Genomic DNA, 8,006 nt, shown 5'->3' with positions numbered 1-8,006 from the left:
TGTCTGATGGTGTGGTATGATGTAGGCTTGCCGGCTAGGCTGTCTGTGATAGGCTGTCTGTGATAGGAACACAGTCAGTCGCTGTGAGCTGTGACAGCCAAGGCAGGGAGTTCCTCCCTCTCGCTCCCCGTGTCACATCACTATAAGTCATATCTGTAACCTCCATATCCATCCCCAACTGACCTGTACACACGCAGACACAGACACAAACACACACTCAAACACACCTCCCTGCTCAGGTCTGCTCATTGTGGGTCAACAAACCAGGCAATTAGGATGCAGATGCAGATGCAGATCCATCCATGCAGATGGATGAGAGCAGACACATATATATATATACACACACACACACACACACATGGTTGACACACACACACACACACACACACACACACACACAGGCCACACACACACACACAGTGGACACACACACACACACACATGATTCCAGGCAAAACACTGTGATAGGATGTCTGATGGCCAGGCATCACCCTGAGGTGAAAAGGAAGTCCTGGTCACCCACACCCCAGCGTGTGTGTGTGTGTGTGTGTCAGCCCACCCCAAGAATCCACCACTATATAATATTTATTCAAATCAGGCCCAAGCACAGCCCCCTTCATCCAACTGGCACAGCCCCCATTATCCAACTGGCACAGCCCCAATTATCCAACTGGCACAGCCCCCTTCATCCAACTGGCACAGCCCCCATCATCCAACTGGCACAGCCCCCATTATCCAACTGGCACAGCCCCCATCTTCCAGCTGGCACAGCCTCCATTATCCAACTGGCACAGCCCCCATCATCCATCTGACACAGCCCCCATCATCCAACTGGCAGAGCCTCCATTATCCAACTGGCACAGCCCCCATCATCCAACTGGCACAGCCTCCATTATCCAACTGGCACAGCCCCATCATCCAACTGGCACAGCCCCCATCATCCAACTGGCACAGCCCCAATTAGCCAACTGGCACAGCCCCCATCATCCAACTGGCACTGCCTCCATTATCCAACTGGCACAGCCCCATCATCCAACTGGCACAGCCCCCATCTCCCAGCTGGCACAGCCTCCATTATCCAACTGGCACAGCCTCCATCATCCAACTGGCACAGCCTCCATCATCCAACTGGCACAGCCCCAATCATCCAACTGGCACAGCCTCCATCATCCAACTGGCACAGCCCCCATCATCCAACTGGCACAGCCTCCATTATCCAACTAGCACAGCCCCATTATCCAACTGGCACAGCCCCATCATCCAACTGGCACAGCCCCCATCTCCCAGCTGGCACAGCCTCCATTATCCAACTGGCACAGCCCCCATTATCCAACTGGCACATCCCACATCATCCAACTGGCACAGCCCCATCATCCAACTGGCACATCCCCCATCATCCAACTGGGACAGCCCCCATCTTCCAGCTGACACAGCCCCCATTATCCAGCTGGCACAGCCTCCATCATCCACAGAAAACAGCTTTCCCTTCGTAAAACATTTTGAAGATGGAGAATTTAATGGGGATTTTGAATGGGCTGAGGAGTAGATTTGTGGGGGGTAGCTTTGGAGGCATCTCAATTGCATTTCCTTGATTCCTAGCGTCCTCTCTCCTTGCATCCTTCTCAAAACACATTGGATGAGAAGGTCAGAGGGGAGAGACGTCCTGGGGAGAGACGTCTAGGGGAGAGACGTCTAGGGGAGAGACGTCCAGGGGAGAGACGTCCAGGGGAGAGACGTCCAGGGGAGAGACGTCCAGGGGAGATTATCCACTGGGAGAGACGTCCAGGGGAGAGACGTCTAGGGGAGAGCCGTCCAGGGGAGAGACATCCAGGGGAGAGACGTCCAGGGGAGAGACGTCTAGGGGAGAGACGTCCTGGGGAGAGACGTCCAGGGGATCCAGACTCCAGGGGAGAGCGTCCAGGGGAGAGACTAGGGGAGAGACTCCCAGGGGAGAGACGTCCAGGGAGAGACGTCCAGGGGGAGAGACGTCCAGGGGAGAGCCTCCTGGGGAGAGACATCCAGGGAGAGACGCGTCCAGGGAGAGACGTCCTGGGGAGAGACGTCCAGGGAGAGACGTCCTGGGGAGAGATCTAGGGGAGAGACGTCCAGGGGAGAGACGTCCTGGGGAGAGACGTCTAGGGGAGAGACGTCCAGGGGAGAGAGACGTCAGGGGAGAGACGTCCAGGGGAGAGACATCCAGGGAGAGACGTCCAGGGGAGAGACGTCCTGGGGAGAGACGTCCAGGGGAGAGACGTCCTGGGGAGAGACGTCCAGGGGAGAGACGTCCAGGGGAGAGACGTCCAGGGGAGAGACGTCCAGGGGAGAGACGTCCAGGGGAGAGACGTCCTGGGGAGAGACGTCCAGGGGAGAGACGTCCAGGGGGGAGAGACGTCCAGGGGAGAGACGTCCAGGGGAGAGACGTCCAGGGGAGAGACGTCCTGGGGAGAGACGTCCTGGGGAGAGACGTCTGGGGAGAGACGTCTAGGGGAGAGACGTCCAGGGGAGAGACGTCCAGGGGAGAGACGTCTAGGGGAGAGACGTCCTGGGGAGAGACGTCCTGGGGAGAGATGTCTAGGGGAGAGACGTCCAGGGGAGAGACGTCCAGGGGAGAGACGTCCTGGGGAGAGACGTCTAGGGGAGAGACGTCCTGGGGAGAGACGTCCAGGGGAGAGACGTCCTGGGGAGAGCGTCTAGGGGAGAGACGTCCAGGGAGAGACGTCCTAGGGGGGAGAGACGTCTAGGGGAGAGACGTCCAGGGGAGAGACGTCCAGGGGAGAGACGTCCAGGGGAGAGACGTCCAGGGGAGAGACGTCCAGGGGAGAGACGTCCAGGGGAGAGACGTCCTGGGGAGAGACGTCCAGGGGAGAGACGTCCAGGGGAGAGACGTCCAGGGGAGAGACGTCTAGGGAGAGACGTCCAGGGGGGACGTCCTGGGGAGAGACGTCCTGGGGAGAGACGTCGAGGGGAGAGACATCCAGGGGAGAGACGTCTAGGGGAGAGACGTCCAGGGGAGAGACGTCTAGGGGAGAGACGTCCAGGGGAGAGACGTCCAGGGGAGAGACGGGGGAGAGACGTCCAGGGGAGAGACGTCCAGGGGAGAGATGTCTAGGGGACAGACATCTGACCTTCACATCCAATGAGTTGTGAGAAGGATGCAAGGAGAGAGGACGTGAGGAATCAAGGAAATGCAATTGCAACTCCAACCTAGATTCATCTCAGAGAGTCAGTAGGTTATCCTCTGTTGATGGCCAACACCTGTTCATATCCTGACCCTGAAGTAGTTTTCCCACAATACCAATGCTGGAAGACTGTTATGTTTCAATCTCCTCTCTCTGCTCCAGGTATATATATTGGCTGTGGAGTAGACTTGCAGGTTCTTTATTCTGCTCAGAGAGTGTTTCCCGCTGTTGACGGCCAACACCTGAGCTTAGAACCTATTAAACAGTGGCTACTGTGTGACAATGTCCTAGAGTTTGTTGTTGGTTTCTTCCAGTACAGTTAGAAACCTGTTTCCCTCTCCTGAAAGAGTCAGAGTCTCCTCTCTCTGCTCTAGGAGGGTGAGGCTGGGCTGAGGAATAGACAGTTTTTTTCATTCATCTCAGAGCGTCAGTGGGTTGGTTACCTTGTCTGTTGATGGCCAACAGCTGTTCTGCTCCTGGCTTTTTGAAGGCTTTCCAAACACCTACTGCTGTGATGTGGTGGAGGGATGGAAGACGTGTGTGTGTGTGTGTGTGTGTGTGTGTGTGTGTGTGTGTGTGTGTGTGTGTGTGTGTGTGTGTGTGTGTGTGTGTGTGTGTGTGTGTGTGTGTGTGTGTGTGTGTGTGTGTGTGTGTGTGTGTGTGTGTGTGTGTGTGTGTGTGTGTGTGTGTTGATCACTGACAAAATTAAGGGAATAGACTGTCATTTTGGACATAGCCCTGCCGTACAATCTGATACCAATCTGATAATGAGGGAATCATTTGTATTTTTTAAATGATTGAAGTCCTCACCTCCCTCCTTGTTTTGGCACCTCATCCTCAGATCCTCAGGAGCTATTCCCCTGTAATTACTAGTGTTCTCCTCTCAACAGTTGTATGTGTAGACTGAGCTGCACCACTTCTGTCCCAGTCTGGTGTGAAGTTAAGGCCAGTGTGTTTTGTCGTTTTAGATTGTGAGCTATGTCAGTAGGTTCCTTGCCCGTGTAGTGTGAGGTCAGTGTGTGTGCGTGTATGTGTTGCGCGTAGTGTCTGTGAGCGTGTGTACATGTAGTGCGTGTGTACATGTAGTATGTGCGTGTGTACATGTAGTGTGTGTGTGTGTGTGTGTGTGTGCGTGTGGGTTTGTGTACATGTAGTGTGTTTGTGCGTGTATTGTGTGTGTGTACATGTAGTGTGTGTGTGCGTGTATTGTGTGTGTGTGCATGTGTACATGTAGTGTGTGTGTGTGTGTGTGTGTGTGTGTGTGTGTGCATGTGTACATGTAGTGTGTGTGTGCGTGTGTACATGTAGATGTGTGTGTGCGTGTGTACATGTAGTGTGTGTGTGTGTGTATATGTAGTGTTTGTGTGTGCGTGTGTACATGTAGTGTGTGTGTGTGCGAGTACATGTAGTGTGTGTGCTTGTGTGTGTACATGTGTGTGTGTGTGTATGTGTGTGTGTGTGTAGTGTGTGTGCGTGTGTACATGTAGTGTGTGTGTGTGTGTGTGTGTGTGTGTGTGTGTGTGTGTGTGTGTACATGTAGTGTGTGTGTGTGTGTGTGTGTGTGTGTGTGTGTGTGTGTGTGTGTGTGTGTGTGTGTGTGCGTACCATGCAGGTGTGTTTCGTTACAACTTGTTCACAGACTAATTGTGAATTATTTACAACAAAGCATTTTACCTTGCAGAAATGTTAGAACCAAGCTTTAATTACCTTCCTCTCAATGTTAGGACCAAGCGTTAATTACCTTCCTCTCAATGTTAGGATTAAGCTTTAATACCTTCATCTCAATGTTAGAACCAAGCTTTAATTACCTTCCTCTCAATGTTCGGACCAAGCTTTAATACCTTCCTCTCAATGTTAGGACCAAGCTTTAATACCTTCCTCTCAATGTTAGGACCAAGCTTTAATACCTTCCTCTCAATGTTAGGACCAAGCTTTAATTACCTTCCTCTCAATGTTAGGACCAAGCTTTAATTACCTTCCTCTCAATGTTAGGACCAAGCTTTAATTACCTTCCTCTCAATGTTAGGACCAAGCTTTAATACCTTCCTCTCAATGTTAGGACCAAGCTTTAATTCCTTCCTCTCAATGTTAGGACCAAGCTTTAATTACCTTCCTCTCAATGTTAGGACCAAGCTTTAATTCCTTCCTCTCAATGTTAGGACCAAGCTTTAATACCTTCCTCTCAATGTTAGGACCAAGCTTTAATACCTTCCTCTCAATGTTAGGACCAAGCTTTAATTCCTTCCTCTCAATGTTAGGACCAAGCTTTAATACCTTCCTCTCAATGTTAGGACCAAGCTTTAATACCTTCCTCTCAATGTTAGGACCAAGCTTTAATACCTTCCTCTCAATGTTAGGACCAAGCTTTAATACCTTCCTCTCAATGTTAGGACCAAGCTTTAATTACCTTCCTCTCAATGTTATGACCAAGCTTTAATTACCTTCCTCTCAATGTTAGGACCAAGCTTTAATTACCTTCCTCTCAATGTTAGGACCAAGCTTTAATTACCTTCCTCTCAATGTTAGGACCAAGCTTTAATTACCTTCCTCTCAATGTTAGGACCAAGCTTTAATACCTTCCTCTCAATGTTAGGACCAAGCTTTAATTACCTTCCTCTCAATGTTAGGACCAAGCTTTAATACCCTCCTCTCAATGTTAGGACCAAGCTTTAATACCTTCCTCTCAATGTTAGGATCAAGCTTTAATACCTTCTTCTCCCCTCCACCAATCCACCTCTGCCAGAGACAACTGTGTCTACATGGAACCAAAAAGGGGTCTTTAAAGGGTTCTATGGGGACAGCCGAATAACCCATTTAGGTTCTAGATAGCCCCATTTGTTCTGAGTGTACCATGCAGCGGCCCGATGTTAGGACCTCAGTGCTGCCTCTTCATCTCCTCTCCTCCTCTCCTCCTGTCTACACCTTTTCCCACCCCAGTAACACTCCTGCCTGTCTCATTCTAATCATGTCCCCTTCATCGCTCCAACCTAAAATGTATGAATGAATCGTCTGCTAAATGGCATATATTATATGACTTATTCCTATTATAAGTGAGCCTTTTAAAGCCTGCTGGGTATTAAGTCATGATGTATTCATCTGGTACAATTTGCCTCTGTACTGGCAGTAACAGTTTGGTCTGTTTTAGATCCCCGACGGAGGGTTGTGTGTGTGTGTGTGTGTGTGTGTGTGTGTGTGTGTGTGTGTGTGGGTGTGTGTGTGTGTGCGTGTTTATGTGCTTGTGTCTGTATGGCAGTAAAATGAGTCACCCTGTCAGTGCTGGCTGTGCCTGAGTGTGACAGGGAGACAATTAGCCCTGACTCCAGAGGGGGGGGGGAAGTGACACGGGGCACCAGGAAGTCATTTCTCCACTGTCCTCTTCACTGTCCAAAAGGACCTGTCTCTGTCCTCTTCACTGTCCCCTCTCCCTTTCTCTCTCTTCCAGTCACAGGCTGTTTCATGTCAGCAGGGAGAGCAAGGTGTCAACGGAATGGAAATCAACAGAGAAAAGGAGATAGATAGGAAGAGTCCCCTAAGCAAGCTGGTCCTGGGGCTCTGTTCACAAACACACCCTACAGAGCCCCATGACAGCAGCAAGACCCAACCAAATCATGAGAGAGAGAAAGAGGAGAGAAAGAGATATAGAGAAAGAGAGAGAGAAAGAGAGATATATAGAGGCAACACTGTGTACAACACTGTATATAGACATAATATGACATTTATAATGTATTTTGGAACTTTTATAGTTTATTTCTCTTTAGTTTATCCATTTAATTTGCTTTGGCAATGTAAACATATGTTTCCCATGCCAATAAAGCCCCTTGAATTAAATTGAGAGAGAGAGAGAGAGAGAGTAGATGGGGAGAGAGGGAAAGGAGGAGAGGGAGAGTAGATAGAGAGAGAGAGTAGATGGGGAGAGAGGGAAAGGAGGAGAGAGAGAGTAGATAGAAGAGAGAGAGAGAGAGAGTAGATGGGGAGAGAGGGAAAGGAGGAGAGAGAGAGTAGATAGATGAGAGAGAGAGAGAGAGAAATGGGGAGAGAGGGAAAGGAGGAGACTTTAGATAGGTAGAGAGAGAGATGTAGATGGGGAGAGAGGGAATGGGGAGAGAGAGAGTAGAAAGAGAGTAGATGGGGAGGGGAGAGAGAGAGTAGATGGAGAGAGAGAGTAGATGGGGAGAGAGAGAGTAGATGGGGAGAGAGAGAAATGGGGAGTAGAGAGAGAGTAGATAGAGAAAGAGAGTAGATGGGGAGAAAGGGAAAGGAGGAGAGAGAGAGTAGATAGAGAGAGAGAGAGAGAGTAGATGGGGAGAGAGGGAAAGGAGGAGAGGGAGAGTAGATGGGGAGAGAGGGAAAGGAGGAGAGGGAGAGTAGATGGGGAGAGAGAGAGTAGATGGGGAGAGAGAGAGTAGATGGGGAGAGAGGGAAAGGAGGAGAGGGAGAGTAGATGGGGAGAGAGAGAGTAGATGGGGGAGAGAGAGAGTAGATGGGGAGAGAGAGAAAGGAGGAGAGGGAGAGTAGATGGGGAGAGAGGGAAAGGAGGAGAGGGAGAGTGTGTTTGTTTCATTCTCCTCTCCTTTTAGCTCTCTTTCTTCTGTACAGATACAGTTTCACTCTACAGTCTTATTCTGGATCACCAGTCCTTGGTGTTTGTTGTCCGTACTCCTACCTCTGGTCGGAGGCTATGGTTTGGCCACAGTGTGTTTTGCATGCATGTTCACTTGTCTCAAACAGCCACAGTCGCTCTACATCTACCCTGCTTCTCTGGCAGCATCATTTCTGTTGATCAGTCTTTCTCCCAATCTGTTTCTGCCCTGCAACATCCAGCACCAG

This window comes from Oncorhynchus masou, chromosome 24 (genome assembly GCF_036934945.1).
Source record: "Oncorhynchus masou masou isolate Uvic2021 chromosome 24, UVic_Omas_1.1, whole genome shotgun sequence".
Classification (NCBI taxonomy): domain Eukaryota; kingdom Metazoa; phylum Chordata; class Actinopteri; order Salmoniformes; family Salmonidae; genus Oncorhynchus; species Oncorhynchus masou.
The sequence above is the reverse complement of the archived record's forward strand: the minus strand, read 5'-3'. Positions refer to the sequence as shown.